At 30.4% G+C, this 18,321-nt stretch overlaps 1 pseudogene; it reads right to left on the minus strand.

Moving 5' to 3' along the window:
* Nucleotides 1-4,149: 4,149 nt before the first annotated feature.
* LOC131067810 (pentatricopeptide repeat-containing protein At5g39710-like) lies at nt 4,150-5,734 on the minus strand (annotated as a pseudogene).
* Nucleotides 5,735-18,321: the final 12,587 nt, after the last annotated feature.

Here is an 18,321-nt window from a genome sequence, read left to right on the forward strand (position 1 = left end):
TTGCCCCATCCACGTGCTTCGAGTCCTTTACTGCACCATGTACTGCATCTTTCAGAAGCTGCAGTGCGTTCGTCCGTTCGTCCTGCCGCCTCTTACGATAAAGTTAAAAATAATTTTTTTATTTTAAAAAAAAAATTATTATATTTTTTAAGTTATAATTAATAATATAATAAACTAATAATTAATTTATATATTTTAAATTTTTAATGATATGTTTAAATTTTTTTTACTTTATTTTAATAAATAATATATTATCATAAATTTTTAGATATATATTATATATAAATTTTAATAATAATATTTTTTAATTTTTAAAAAAATATATAAGTAAATAATATTTTATTGGTAATAAACATATTTACTTTTTAAATTATATATTTATTTTTTTAATAATAAATTATATGTCTAATTTTTTGAAAAATATTCTTATTTATTTTAATAATTATTATTATATTATAACATACATTTTATCTAACTCATTTATTTTAACATATATCAAAATCATTTAGTTGTATATTATGTAATAAGCTATATATGATAAGTTATATATTATCTATGTTAAATTTTTATATTAGTTATATATATTTTTATTTTTTTCAAGTTACATTAGTAAATTTTTTGATATATATACATTAAAATCACTTATTTATGTTTTTGATATTAAAAGCAACCAAAAAACAAGGGGGCAAACCTATAGGAACATTAAGTAGACCAGTGGCAGGACCACTGTCTGCATATAATCACTTATGTTATAATATAATAACTATTAAAATAAACATCACTTACTTATGTAATAATATAATAACTATTAAAATAAACAAGTGCCACATAGTGGCTAGTACTTGCCTTGTTTTTAGTATAGCTTTAATAATAATTATGATTTAATTTTAATAATGATTATATTTTAAAAATTATAATAATTAAGTTAAAAAAATTAAACATAATTAGTTCATAATAATTAAAATTTTACTAGAAAAAATAATATAAATTAAAGAAATCCTAATAAATTTTTAATTTCACAAAATAAAGTTAAAAAATTGAAATAGTTTTAGATTTAAATCTACTTTAAAAACTAAAATATAATAAACAAAAATGTGTAAACAAAATTATATAAAAAATTAAATATTAAAAAAAATTAAAATTAATAATAAATAACAATAATCTTGATAGATAATAATTTTATTAAGTCAAATTAATTAAATAAAAATAGTAATTTATTTTATTATAACATAATAGTTTTTAACTTATGTAATTATTATTATAAATATATATCTCTTAAAATTTTATACAATTTTATACTTTAATTATTTGATTTGATTATAGATCTATTTATGTAGGCATAAAAAAAGTTCTTTATGTACATAAAATATGATTTATAATGTTTTATAATGTTGGTTTAAAATATATTTCATGCAAATTTAAAAAACAAAAAGAAAATGTAAATTTTTTTCAAGCACATCATTCATAGAAAAATTTAATTCTGAAAAAGTTATTTCTCAAGTAAAAATTACTAAATTTAAAACGGTTAACACAAATTTAATTAAATCATATATGATATAAATGTTTAAAAGTTCAAGCATGTCAAATTTGAAACCCGTGTTGTATAACAAGGAAAAAAGTATTAGCCAATCGTTTACAAGAGAAATATATTTTTTTAATTATAAAGTTAACAAATATGCATGTATACTTTAAAATAAATTTAAAAATTTAAAAGAAAGAAAAATATTTGTTTATGATCGGTCAAAATAATTTTTTTTAATAACTATTTAAGCATAACAAAAAAATTTGATTACAAGAGTATTGCCTAACGGCAAGTACTAATAAGAACAAATTTTTTGATATAGTTAAGTTATATATTATGTATGTTATAATATGATAACTACTAAAATAAATTAGAATAACATATATATATAAAATAATATATGTTATAATATGATAACTACTAAAATAAATAAGAATAAATTTTTTAAAACATATAATTTATTATTAAAAATTAATTGTTTAATTTTAAAAGTAAATATATTTATAAAAAATAAACTATTATATATTTATATATATTTAAAAGGTTAAAAATAATATTATTAAAATTTATATATAATATATATCTTAAAATTATAATAATATATTTTTTATTAAAATAAATAAAAATATTAAATATATGATTAATTATTAATTTATTTTATTATTAATTATAACTTAAAACAATATAATAAAAAAATTATTAAAAAAAAATTATATTTTTTAATTACCTTAAGAGGCGATAGAAAGGCAGGGTGCAGTAAAGGACACAGAGAACATGGATGGAGATGCTGCAAATTTTCGCCCCCATAGCCAGCCATAGAATTGTAAGGGCAATGGCTATGCAGCGGACAAAATGGCCCGCCCATGCCATGCCCCTCATGCCATCAGGCCCCAAGCCCATACAATACGTTACATCCGTCCTGCAATCCGTCACATCCGCTAGTTTCGTCCTGCTCACTATAGCTTTACGTTTTTTTCATTTATTATGTTTTTATTTTTTAAAAGTTATAATGAGTAAAATAATTAATATTATAAATAATAAATTATATATTTAAAATTATGTTAACATTATGTTAAATAATAAATTATGTTAGAATTATTTAATTATTTTTTATTTTAAATTTACTTATTTATTAGGTTAGGTTAAAATCGTATAGTTATTTCTTATGTTAAAATCATTTAATTATTTTTTATTTTAAAATTGCAGCAATATATATCAAACACCATTTTAACCTAACAAATAACTAAGTGAGTGATTTTAATTAAGTGATTTTAACCTAACAAATAACATAACAAACAACTAATTTGATACTTACTATTGATTTTGATGGTAATATATATCAAACGCCATAATTAAATGATTTTAACATAAGAAATAACTAGGGGAAAGGACCCAGTAGTCATGCACCCTAACTTCGCGCTTTTCAAAAGTCGACATAACAATGTCAAAAACGTCTAAATTTTTTATAGCACCTTCTATGACGAGTTAACTACTTATAACTAAGGTTTCAGGTCGTCATCATCATTTTTGATATGTTTTTTAAACGCATTTATAAAAAGTGTTCAAAATGACCATTTTTGAACCCCCTACCAATCATAGTGAATTAGCACACCCAGTCTTTAGTTACCTTTGACCTAATAGTTGAACATATTGTCACCTAAAAAATTCACCCCCTAGCACATATGAAAACAATTAACATTATATAGTTGTACATTATGTTATTAATAATTAAATAAAATTAAATCATATCCATTTTTTACTCATCGAATAGTCAAACAATTTCTATTAAATAAGTGAATGAATAAAAACTAAAAACTAAATAAAACTAACCTAATACCTACTCAACCCTAATCTTTTCTATCCTCCACAGCCTTCCCCAAATGCTACATCTTCTGCCGCCATAGGAGCTACCATGAACAGAGACGTGGCAACCAGAACGACCAGGCCAGGGCATCCATATACGTGGAAACTAGAGCGACCAGGGCATGGCATTCAGAGACGTGGCCTGGGAAAGACGTGGTATGTTGTTTTACAACCATATGTCATTTTGACTGTATTTTACATGATATCCTTCTCTGCTTTTTAATTTTGACTGTATTTTACGTTTTGCAGCTTTCTCCTCGGTGTTCCACATACAATGTCGGCGACATGGCTCATATGGTGGTATGGTTCGTATGGTTGTATAGATCCCTATAGTTTGCAACTGTGTCTATTGACACAAGAAATGAAATGGTTTGCAACCCTTTCGAGCAGGTAAGGTCTTTATAGATCTTACGGGGCAACGACCCATGTTTGAATTCAAACATTTGTGCAATCTTTTTCATCTTTACCTGTCATTTTCCTCTGCATAAGGCTATTTACCTGGCAAAAATCTTTAGCTAGGGTTACAAATTTCTTGATGTTTATTTTTTTCTCCTTTTATGCATTCTTCTTGCTATTTACTTGCCAAAAATCTTTGGCTAGGATTACAAATTTGTAACAGAGATTTACTTTTTCTGAAGGGTTGCATTTTATTGTAGCGACAGAGTTCTTCGATAGCGTGGCTTTGTATATAAAACATTGTATCACACCCAGCTTTCAATTTGCCTCTGCAAAATCCTTAGCAGATTAGGATGTCCACTGTTGAACTACTGAGAGCCATATGTTTTTAAAATGATTGCAGTATCTAACCAAAGTAAGTTCCATCTTACTACTCTGGCAGGGGTCTAACTACATTTGGAAGAAGACCATCATCAACCATTTCAGTCAAAATTTTTATGACTTCCTACATGTTACCTCCTTCAAAGTTCTGCTCAATCATTATTGTTCGTGAAACAACATCAGGAGCCAAACACCCTTTTATGACTCCCCGCAAAAGATGGCTTGATTCCTTAATCATTCCCTCATTGCAAAGGCTTTTAATAAGAACAATAATGGTAAGAATGTTAGGTATTAAACCCAGCTACACCATTTCATTGTACATCCCAAAAGCCTTTTGAATATTTCCATCTTCACAATGTCCATGGATCAATACACTGTATGCAACATCATTAGGAGTTGAGTTTTTCTCTAGCATTGCTTCAAATACTTTTTCTGCTTCAATCATTTTGCCTTTCATGCATAATCCTTTAATAAGAGCCACATTGCTCTCCAAATTCTCATCCACGTAGTATTCCACCAAAGTATCATAAGTGATTTCATTAGGAATCAGATCATCATACATCATTCTGAACAAGAGTCGATTTGCTTCCTTTGTCCTAGATTGCTGACGAAGTCCATGAATGAGTGCACTGTAACTAACTACATCTGGTGACAGGCCTTTCTGTATCATTTCATTATGTAACTGAAATGCCTTCTGTATGTTTCCTTCTCTACAGTGTCCATTGATCAATGTAGTGTAAGTAAACCGATCAGGATTCAAGCCCATCAGTAACTTTTTTCAAATAACATGTAGGCATCTTCTAGTCTTCCTTCCTTACAGAAACCCTGAATGAGAGAAGAGTAGGTAATTACATCTGGAACGAGGCCTTTTCCAACAAGCTCATCTAGTAAACTTAATGCCTCTTGCATATTGCCTCCCTTGCAGTACCCATCAATTAGCGTACTATAAGTTACCATGTCAGGAACCAAGCCCTTCTCTAAAATGTCACATAAAACATTCTGTGCTGCCCTTATATTGCGTTCCAAACAGAATCCATTGATAACAAAATTAAATGTCACAATAGAAGGAACAAATCCTTTATTCATCATTTCCTTTTGAATCTCAAGAGCCTTTTGCATATCTCCTTGCTTGCAATATCCGTCAATTAAAGCAGTATATGTAAAAGCATCCGGATTCAACCCTCTTTCTTTCATTTTATTCATAAATTTGCTTGCTCTTTGCACACTGCCATTTTTACATAGTCTATCAATGAGAGCGGTGTAAGTCACAACATCTGGCGAAAGTCCTTTCCATACCATTTCAGTATGCAGTGTAAGTGCTTCATGCATATCACCTTCTTTGCAGTATCCATCGATCAATGTGTTGTATGTCACTTTATCAAGAGTTAAACCCTTCTTTTTCATTTCAACTAGAAGCTGACCTATTTCAATTGAAAATATACCCGAAGTTCAACATGATGTGCTCAATTGAAATATGAACCCTGCGAGAATATGGACATGAATAACATAAGTCCCATTACAATGCCTAAACGTTGTTGCTATTCCCAAAGATTCGTCAATGCCAGTAGGCATAGGGAAATAATTAAGTGCTAAAAGGCCCTCAAAAAATTGAGGATTCCAAAGGAAAGAAGACATCTTCCAATCTGTCTTAAAGTGTATTGGTTTATATTGATATTCTATAATTCATTTGAACTTTTCAGGTATAAAACAATCAATAACATAAAAGAAGCAAAGCTTCAAAGAAATAATATTGAAATAATGCATGAGTGTTTACACTAAAACAAGTGCTTCTCTGTTACATTCTTAATCATCCTTTAATAGGCTTTTGTTTGCATCAAAACAAAAGCCTACACAGAGGAATTCAAAAACAATGCAATAATCTTAATGGACTATGGAAATCTATTCTCTTTCATCCTTTAATAAACAAAATAACATGTTTAAGAAAGAAAGGCTGATATGTATCTTTGAATGCCCATCCATGCTGTGATATCTTGCCCATGCTCAATTAAGTGACATGTATGTCATCTACTAGATCTTCACAAGGGTCTTGATCTCAAGAAAAGATGTTGCACTAGCAGTAGGAAATAGAAATCACAGGGTACATAGGGACGATACCAATGTTTGATTCATGTCGAAAAGTTTGTCTCAAGGGTAAGAAACATAACTTGCTTGTAATTAATGTCTCTACTAATAAGTTTGGCTCTTCTTTGACAAAGCCTTGCCTCTTTTTAATATAAATTGTGTAGTTTAGAGGCTCTCAACATAGAATTTGTATGTTATTTTTGACCTCTAGTAGTAATTATTACTTTACAATATTTGAAGCATCAAATCAATGATATCGTGGTTCAATATTCTAATTTTTCTCTTTTAAATGGGGAAGCTTTGTCCATCATGGTATTGGGTTCTTTGGCTCTTGTATTTGCTAATGATCAAGTCATTTTCGATAATCGAAGTTTGCTGCTCTTTGTGCTTGCTTATAATTTTGTCAAGGGATCTAAGTGATCTATTTTGGTGCATCAATTTTTCTTTTTTTTTTCCTTACTTTCCTCTTTCTTACCCCTTTTTCTTGATATCAAATCACTAGAATAGATAAGTGTTGAGCTCAACAAAAGTACTTCCACAAAACCGTGTTATGTGCTTAAAATTGCTGCACTTGTAGCATGTAATGTTACAATCCATTAGATGGGCAAATGATTATAGTTTCTTTTGGATAGACTAGTATTATTGTTTGTACAGATTCTGCAATCTACTACTTTTTGACCAAAATGATTGCATGGAAAACAATAGCCATAAAAGGAATGATGGAACTTGGTTATATGTGGTTGTCTTTGATGAAACGACTTTCTGAAGTTCTCCTTGTTTGCTGTTGGCAGTGGGTTGTTCAGATTTGTAGCAACTCGCTGATATGATGTTAGATATATATGTACATGTATATAGTTGTAAGTATATATATATATACATGTATATATATAGATGTATATATATATATTTGTATGTATATGTATATGTATATATTTATGTACGCATTTGTATGTATATATCTATCTGAATGCCCTACCCTGGTTGCTCTGGTTGCCACATCTCTGTTCATGGTGACAAAGGTGACAAAGTAGCTCCTGTGGCGGCAGAGGATGCATGTTCTTGAAATGCAAACAATTGCGACAGCATTTGGGGAAGGCTGTGGAGGATAGAAAAGATTAGGGTTGAGTAGGTATTAGATTAGTTTTATTTAGTTTTTAGTTTTTATTCATTCACTTATTTAATAGAAATTGTTTGACTATTCAATGAGTAAAAAATGGATATGATTTAATTTTATTTAATTATTAATAACATAATGAACAATCATATAATGTTAATGGTTTTCATATGTGTTAGGGGGTGAATTTTTTAGGTGACAATATGTTCAAGTAGGTCAAAGGTAACAAAAGATTGGGTGTGCTAATTCACTATGATTGGTAGGGGGTATGTGCATGTGCATGTGTATGTGTATGTATACACATCCATCCATATGTACATACATACACTCATACATACATAATGAAAATACTTTCCATAATATTTGTTGCATTGTTAGTATCCATAAACATACACATACTATTTGTTGCATTGTTAGTATCCATAAACATAAACATACACATACACATAATATTTGTTGCATTGTTAGTATCCATAAACATACACATACACATACATATATACATACATACACTCATACATATGTAATGCAAATACTTGACATAACATTAGTTGTAGTTTTAGTATCCATAATAGCAATGCACTCATTGCACTGATATGCAGATATTACAAGATGGTGTTGGACCAATTCATTGTATTGATATATAGGTAGATATATATTACAAAATGGACCCATATCAATTGATATTACAGAATGGCACCAGATATTGCAAAATGTCCCCAGCTTATATGCACTACAAAATGGCCAGCCTACACACTACACAACGTCTACTTTGACTCCTACACAGATTCATTCTATTGATATATAGATAGAAATTACAAAATTACTCCACATCAATAGATATTATAAAGTAGCACCACATTCGCTATATTGACATAAAGATATTGCAGAATCTCCCCAGCTTATATGCACTGCAAAATGGCCAACCTACAAAACAAGACTTGCAATGCAATCCAAAATTCTGAATTCAAGCATGCAGCATTGATTAGTTTCATCAGTTCACCATAAAGCCAGGGAAGGGTTCTGGCTCCTCCACAGGCCTTCTTGTTATCATCTTTTCTACAACAGCTGCATCTGGCTCCTCCATAGGACTCCTTATCATTGTTTTTTCTGCAATAGCTGCATCAACCTGTGGTGTAATAGGAGTAATACTACCAAATATATTTTCATCTAGCAGTCCACCAAATTGGAATTGTTTGATAGGAGAGTGAGGGGGGCTATGACTAGTTGGAACATGGATGTTGTTAAGGGCGACATACGCTGGGGTTAGAATATTGTACATATCTCTCAAACTCTGATGATGGCCAGGTAGGGGAGTTGATGGAGTACTATTGTGGCCTGCCTTGATTGCAGTATGTTCTAAATTGTTATGGTAACCAGCTTGGAGGTTACTAAGAGCAGTATATGCAGGTGTTAAGATATTGTACATGTCTTGTAAAATTTGATGATGCTGAGGCAATGGTGTTGATGGAGTACTCCTCTCCCCTACAATAATTGCAACATCCTCATTCACTTGCTCTTTTGCTGGTTTCTTTTGCTTGCTCATCTGCTTTTGTTTATTTTTCAACTCCCTCTCCTTTTGTTGCTGTGCCCTTTCTTCTTCCTTCCTCTGCTTTATTATTTGTCTTTCAAGCTTTTTATCATCTTTCCTCTTTCTCCTTGCAATTTGTTCAAGTTTCCTTGCCTCTTTTTGTTTTTTCTTCCTTACTTTCAACTCTTCAATTTTAGCTTTTCTTGCTTCTTTTTTCTGTTCCCGAATTATGTATTCATCGGAAGTAAGGATTTGAGATTTACTGCCCAATTTAAGTGCATTATTGTTAGAAAGAAGACTAGACCTATTTCTCACCCTTTCAATGGGTAACTTCAGAATTTTTTTTAAAGAGCCTTGACTGCATAAGATTTCTTTAGCTTCGTCTTCTATCTCAAATGTTGCAGTTGTCTTCAAAGAACCTTGATTGTGTCCATCTTGCTCATCTTCTGCAACTTCATTAGTTTCTAAATTTGAATTCTCCCAATCCATTGTATCAGCATAATAATGAATGACCTCAGAGCTAAGAATTGGAGGTGAAGGCATGGATAAAGAAACTTCTTCATTTTCCATGTCAATCTATATTCCTAAATGTTTTGCTCCTTCTTTAATCCAATTAGGTTGTTCAAACTGTGATGGTAAACTGAAGTCTTCATGTATGCCATTTTCATATTGTGTTTGGCTGATATGACTTGGTGAGCATGTGCTTTCAGTTGGTTCTTCTATTTGTTGTGCTTCCAATTCTTTCATTTGTTTCACACATTGTTCCAAACACTCTTCCACTTGTGCCTCTCCATAGCCAACTAATCTTAAGATGCTAGCAATGCCTGCAGCATCACTATCATCTTGTAAATTGAATGCATCACTTGGTCTCATGTCATTACAAAGAGCATCTTTATTTAAAGGCCATATTCTAGTCCTTCGGAAACCAGCTATGATGTTTTCAGATGTTAGGGCAAGTTTGAATGCTTTACTTGCAAGTTTTGCCAATTCAGTTCTCCTTATTTCTATGTGTGGATGTTTGGCCATCCATTTTGACCTTTCAGATTTGAAATGTGCCTTGAATGGAGAGAACACACTCACATCTAGAGGCTGCAATTTGTGGCTGGTGTGGGCAAGCAATGTTAGAAGATCAATACCAAGAGATCTTGCTTCATGGATTGTGGTCAAAGCAACATGGCTTTGATGACCGTCAAATATAAGGAGATGTCTGTTTGTGGGTGAAACTCCACCCGAAACAGATCTGGCAAAGTGATATAGCCAATTTAAAAATAATTCTTTTGTCATCCAAGCATGTGGTTGTGCAGCCAGACATGCTCCTGGTTCACAGTTGGCAATGTAGTTTTTAAGTTGTCTTTTGGCCTTGAAAAGATAAAATCATCGAATGCTATGACCTGCTACATTAACACAACATAAAATTGTTATCCACTCTCTGCTCTTTGATAAAATTTGTGGGACACTTCTACTACCCAACTTTGCAATTACTCACATCCCACAGTTCCTACCTGCTTGCACCCCTGTTTCATCACAATTCCATATTTTTGTTGGTCCGTATTCAGAAGCATTGTACAATTTCTCCAGGTTGTCATAAAAATCTGTCACAATACTTGGTCGTAGCATTATTGCTCTATCCCTGTCCAGACCCTCTGCAATCCTTATTGTCAAATCTGGATGGCGTTTGCGGAAACCTGTCCACCATGATCTGCCTGGGAAACCATTCTTGAATGGATTTGGCCTTGTTTCACATATATGAGCTACATGTGACTTTAGCTGAATGATCTCTAATCCGTGACCAAGTTGCACCATATCTTTGCACCAGTCAACAATTTCTAGCTCTTCTTCCAACGAAAGGATCGTTGGTGGACCTCTTCTTTTTGTTGTTCTCAGCCCTGAAAGCCAAAATGTTAAAGTGCTTGCAGGAATTCCCCACTTTTTTCCAACTACTCTAATGGAATATGAATTGTCTTCAACATCTTTCATAGCACATTCCATGTCTTCTTCTGTCCACTGATCGTTATAACTGGATTTTTTATCTCCATGATGTTGAGAAGACTATAAAGGAGTGTTTATTCTTTCTACATTTTCATCTGCAGTATTACAAGTTATGTCATCCTGAGGTGGATTAACGCCATCTTTATCCTTCACCAAATGGAATTTAACACCACGTGGGTAATGGTTCCTCAACATTTGGGTTGTTCTTTTGCTTCGTCTCTTTCCTATTGTCTTTCCTTTTGCCTTTCCTGTTGTTGTTGCCTTACCTGTTGTCATAGTGCCTGAATAACAATAACATCAACTATTAAGTATATACACATCTGTCTGTATGTATGCAGATATGTGTGTGTGTGTGTGTGTGTGTGTGTGTGCAGATATATGTATGTATGTATGCAAATATATGTGTATGTAGATATATGTATGTATGTATGTATGCAGATATATATATATGTATGCAGATATATGTATGTATGCATGGAGATATATATATTTTGTAACTAAAAATAATGTGTATATATATATATATATATATATATATATGTACAACAGGTGAACTATGGAATATAAGCTTTTGGAGAAATATTGTCTTTGGCAACAATTTGAACTTTTAATGGAATGGATGGTTTTGGGAGTAAATAACATCAAACATTAAGTGTATACACATCTGTATGTATGTATGCAGATATATACACATCTGTATGTATGTGTGTGTGTATATATATATATATATATATATATAGGTGAACTATGGAATATATGCAGATATATGTATGTATGTAGATATATATATGTTGTAACTAAGAATAATGTGTATATATATATGTACAACAGGTGAACTATGGAATATAAGCTTCTGGAGAAATATTGTCTTTGGCAGCAATTTGAACTTTTACTGGAATGGATGGTTTTTGGAGTAAATAACATCAAACATTAAGTATATACACATCTATATGTATGTATGTAGATATATACACATTTGTATGTATGTGTGTAGATATATATATAATAATATATATGTATACTGTGAAACTAAATAGTAGTAAGAACAAGTCAACTGAACAGTAATGAAATAGATATATGACGATTGATTATATATATATATATATAAACTAAATAGTAGTAAAAATAAGTCAACTGAATAGTAATGAACACAAATTACCTAGAATTTATGCTAGCACAGTGCCAGCCAAACAGTAGTGAAAACAAAATACCTAAAATTTACACAGTCAAAAATTATATAAACAAACAAAATACCTTCAATTTATGACAACATAGACTAAACAGTAGTGAAAATGAAAACAAAATACAGTAGTGAAAACAAAGTACCTGGATTTTATGACAACACAAAGTCAAAAATTACATAAACAAACAAAATACCTTCAATTTATGACAACACAGAGAACTAAACTAAGCTAAACAGTAGTAAAAACAAAATACATGAAATGATAGACAACTAAACTACATAAAATGATAGACAACTAAACTAAACAGTTAGTGAAAACCTTCAATTTATGTTGGCACATGATCATATATTATGTGCACACAAACAAAATACCTTCAATTTATGTTGGCACATGATCATATATTATGTGCACACAAACAAAATACCTTCAATTTATCAAACAAAATACCTTCAATTTATGACAGCATAGACAATTAAACTAAACAATAGTGAAAACAAAATACATGAAATGTATGACAGCACACGATCATATATTATGTGCACAGAGTCAGTCTGCAACAAGAAGTAATGTATGCAAGAATGTGAGTGTACCTGGAATTTATGCTAGCATAGTGCCAACCAAACAGTAGTGAAAACAAAATACCTGTATTTTATGACAATACACAGTTAGAAATTATATAAACAAACAAAAACAAAATACCTGTATTTTATGATAACACACAGTCAGAAATTATATAAACAAACAAAAAACCTGCAATTTATGACAACACAGTCAACTAAACTAAACAATAATGAAAACAAAATACCTAAAATCTATGACAGCACACGATCAGATATTATGTGCACAGAGTCAGTCTGTAGCAAGAAGTAATGTATGCAAGAAATCTTGATTATTTACTGAACGAAGGAGGAATGTGAATCAGTCTGTAGCAAGAAGTAATGTATGTATGCACTGAACAAAGGTCTACAGCAAGAAGTAATGTATGTATGCACTGAACAAACGTTTGCAGCAAGAAGTAATGTATGTATGCACTGAACAAAGGAGGAATGTGAAGGTTTTACAACAACACAGGGAGAATGTAATTGTAAAAACTCTCCTTCATCGTATGCTACATTAATATGACATTTTCCCTCCTTTTTTTAAATCTTATTTGATTTGTTTGATCTGTGGCTATTTTTTGATCTTGCTTGATCTATGGCCATTTTATGATCTTGCTTGATCCGTGGGTATGGATTTCTGCATTTCTATTGGATAAGAGTACATGAGGTGGATTTATGGGAGGTAAATTTAAATTATTTTTGCATTAATTGTTTGTTTTCAATCAAATGGAGAGCCTCACAATTGCTCTATTTAATGTTTCAGGTACCAGATTTGGTGGTTGCAAACTAGAATCTTAACATTTATATTCAGAAGCTGGCTATTAGAGGATGACAAGTTGAACAATTGTGAATGAGTGATGGGACTGTTTTGCCTCACAAGTTGGTCAACCGTATATCAGTGATTTGACACTTTATCATGTAAAATTGTACAAATTGTAATATAATATTTTATATTTGTTTTACAAAATTGTACAAATATTAATATAATCATTTTACAACTGTATTTATATCACATCAAAAGTGTGTTGAGTTGTAGGAATGTTGTTTTAATTTATTTAATATGAAACATGTATTGAATGTTTTTTGTTTAATAGTTGCATGAAATTTAGTAAATCAATGATACATGCCATAATAATTCAAACTGATTTGATGTATTGCAATTATTGATATATAAAGACACAAAAAATGATATTTTTTTTTTCAAAGAATAGTTTTTATTTGTACAATTATTGGAACAAAAGGTATCAACAACCCTCACAATAATTGGTACATGCTCAACTACTGGGTCCTTTCCTCTAAGTGATTTTAAGCTAACAAATAAGTAAGTGATTTTAACCTAAGAGATAACTAAGTGAGTAATTTTAACTAAGTGATTTTAACCTAACAAATAATGTAACAAATAACTAATTTGATACTTACTATTGATTTCGATGGCAATATATATCGAACACCATTTTAACCTAACAAATAACTAAGTGAGTGATTTTAATTAAGTGATTTTAACCTAACAAATAACATAACAAATAACTAATTTGATACTTACTATTGATTTCGATGGCATTATATATCAAACACCATAATTAAATGATTTTAGCATAACAAATAACTAAGTGATTTTAACCTAACAAATAAGTAAGTGATTTTAACCTAACAGATAACTAAGTGAGTGATTTTAACTATGTGATTTTAACCTAACAAATAATATAACAAATAACTAATTTGATACTTACTATTGATTTTGATGGCAATATACATCAAACACCATATAATTATTTCTTATGTTAAAATCATTGAATTATTTTTTATTTTAAATTTACTTATTTATGATTTTAACCTAACAAATAACTAAGTGAGTGATTTTAGCTAAGTGATTTCAACCTAACAAATAACTAATTTGATACTCATCAAACACCATATAATTATTTCTTATGTTAAAATCATTTAATTATTTTTTATTTTAAATTTACTTATTTATGATTTTAACCTAACAAATAACTAAGTGAGTGATTTTAACTAAGTGATTTTAACCTAACAAATAACTAACAAATAACTAATTTGATACTTACTATTCATTTCGATGACAATATATATCAAACACCATATAATTATTTCTTATGTTAAAATCATTTAATTATTTTATATTTTAAATTTACTTATTTATTTTTTATATTAAAATCTATTAATTATTTTAATTTAAAAAGTAAATATATTTAAGAAAAATAAACTATTGCTTACTTATATATGTAAAATAATATTATTAAAATTTACATATAATATATATCTTACAATTAATTATATATTGTAATATACTTTCTATTAAAATAAATTAAAAGTTTAAACATATAAATTATTATAAAAAAATTAAATATATAATTTATTATTTATAATATTAATTATTTTACTCATTATAATTTGTAAAAAATAAAAACATAATAAATGGAAAAAACAAGATAAAGTAATAGAAATTAAAAATTTAAACATATAAATTATTATAAAAAAATTAAATATATAATTTATTATTTATAATATTAATTATTTTACTCATTATAACTTTTAAAAAATAAAAACATAATAAATGAAAAAAAACGTAAAGCCACAGTGAGGAGGATGGAACTGGCGGATCTGAGGGATTGCAGGACGGATGTAACTGACGGATGTAACAGATTGTACGGACCTAGGAATGATTGGCCTGATGGCATGAGGGGCATGGCATGGGCTGGCCATTTTGTCTGCTGCGTAGCCATTGCCTGCGACCCCTCATTTCCTTATAACTGCTACCATAGAATAGTAGGTACTAGGACACCACCCTAGAAGGAGCCCTCCATCTCATTACGGAGGTAAAATGAGAGGTGGATAATCTAATAGGCGATGTTATCCGCCGGCTGATTGGCTCAGATTTGCTTCCCAGACCTTGGCCAATAGGTATATATAGGCTTCGAATAATCAGGCATTAATTCCCACCGACCCGGAGTATTTCACGAAAGTTTCGATCTTGGGGTACTAAATTAAAAAGCATGCCGGTTTCTGAATGGTCCTAATTTCCTAAATTCCAACCAAGTCAGATAGACTTGGAAAATTGTTGGAATTCAATCAAGTCATTTGATCAAATTGGGTAAAGTTTGTCCGAGTCACATTATTCAATTTACATAAATAAGGATGCGTTTATTTTGGTTCCAAAATGACAGTACGGATTGACTAACATGCGTGTTAGTTGTGCGTTTTATACCATCGATTTTACAATTAATGACTGCAATTGACTAACCTGTCACTAATACACTATAGGAAAGCTCCATTTTAGAACCAGAATAGACACAGCCCACAAATAAAACCGGTGGTTACCTTTAAAGTTTCTACGGAAAGTCGAGACAAAATATAGGCAATTTTTTCCAGTCTGTGAAGACTATGAAATATGGGGTCACATACAAGTTCTGTTTGATATGGCATGCCAGCGAGTCTCTTCTGGAATGTTCCAAGCATTTCATTTCAAAGTACGATGATGCATGGACATTAACAAGGAACAATCCACGTAAAATAAGAAATTTATAATAAATATAGGGGAAAGGACCCAGTAGTCGTGCACCCTAACTTCACGCTTCTCAAAATCCTACTTGGAAATTTCGAATCACTTCGATTTTTTTACAGCAGCTTACTTGGCAAGTCCCCTTCTTATAACTAAGGTTTCAGGGCCACATCATCAAATATGATGCCACATCAACATGCTTTTTGCCAAGGTGTTCAAAACAGCCCCAAAAAAAAGTGAGACCAATAGGCGTGCAAAAGAGACCCCAATAGTTGTGCAGCCGATGTGGCATCACCTGATTGGTTACTTTTTACAATATTAGCACATTTCTTAACAACTATTGGTACATTTCCTAACAACTGTTGGTACATTTCCTAACAAAAATTGATATTTTTTGTTTCAAACAATAGGTTTTATTTGTTCAATTTTTGGAACAAAAGGTATCAACAACCCTCACAACAATTGGAACATGCTCAACTACTGGGTCCTTTCCCCTATGTCGGTACAAAACCAAACAAGGCGTCTATGAAATTTTTAAGTCAAGATCATTTTTCCTAAAAATGTGGGGTCTTATAAGTCTTGTTTTATTTTATTTTATATAACATGCCAACAAATTTCTTTTGGAAGCTTTCAGGACAATAATGGTGTATGGAATATGTGGTAACCAAGGAGCAATCTGGGTACCATGTCACATGAGGTGGGGGTCCACAAGAGGAGCAATCTATGGAATAGAGTGTGAGCGTAACAATCTGCAATTATTTACATGAAAAAATTATCTAAATTTCAAATAAAATGTTTCAAACATTTCAAAAGAGATTTTTTCGCATGTCATTTGAATTAGGATTTTTATGTGATTCTCTACAATTTTGACTTGACTTCCTTTCGAAATTTTAGAGGCAATATTTAGTTTATTTGTTTTAATATCGATTAATTTTACTAATGCAATCAATTAAGAATTTTTAATTAAAGACCACCCAATCTTTGCTATACTAAGGTTGTACTTGTATATAATTGTCTTTAATGCATGCGATACTAATGAGTGACACTATTGGCCTTTTTGGCACTAGCCTTATTTCCTTAAGTCAAGAGTCAATCAACCATTCAATTTTACTATCTTTTGAGTGTCTTCTTGTAAACAACTAAAACATCAAACAATTTCCCAAAACAAACAGCTGCTTTATTCTTAATTTTTGCAAAAAACAAGCTAGAATTACACATTTGAAACAAATTGTTATGCATCTGTCCTAAAAACCCTATGGCTACACAATGTGTCACAATGATCATATTTTGTCATATGCATTTGTTGAATTTGGCACCACATCTATTACATTCAGTTACACATCTGTACAATTATAACACATAAATGGTAAAAACTATAACACATATGTCCTATCAACCGTATTATGAGTTTGAACTACTCTAAGTAGAGTTATGTATAGTAGTTTGCATCACAATTGACCCTTCACCTAATGCGTCTATTTCAGATTTATACATTAGGCTTTTTACCTTAGTAATTCAAATCCTAGACATCAGGCCTAATTTACACAAACTAAAAATAGAAACATGAGATCTCTAGCATATCATCTTAGCTTAGCATTTTCATTTTGCATATCCTTACATTAATTTAGTTTAGAAAACCATCTTTTAGATCAAATTCAAATCAAGCATTCATCAAATTAGTATAAAAAAATAGCAAAAAAATTAGAATCAGACCAGACCTTAGTTTCCATCGATTTCCTTAATCTCACATCATTCACTATATTGTATCCATTGGGTCTATATTCACAACTTTAGTATAGGTTTGAATTTTATCACTTAACAATTGGGTCTATAGGTCTATACTTAGAAGTCTAGTATAGGTTTAAAATATTATCAACACAACATCTTAAGCGTTATCATTTTGAGATCTTGATTTCCATTTGTTGACTTTGGTCTACTATCATATTATTTTTGCATTAGCATCCAAAAATTAGCAAAAAAAATAAAAAATTATAAAACCAAAAAATCTAAAAATAAATCATTTAGTATAGACTCGCATCCATATAATATTAACATTCATAGCACATAATCGATAGTCCATAGGTCTCTTATGGTGAAACAAGATCTTAGAGAAAAAGGAACCAAATGGATCCAAACTCAA

This window comes from Cryptomeria japonica, chromosome 2 (genome assembly GCF_030272615.1).
Source record: "Cryptomeria japonica chromosome 2, Sugi_1.0, whole genome shotgun sequence".
In the NCBI taxonomy this organism is placed as follows: Eukaryota; Viridiplantae; Streptophyta; class Pinopsida; order Cupressales; family Cupressaceae; genus Cryptomeria; species Cryptomeria japonica.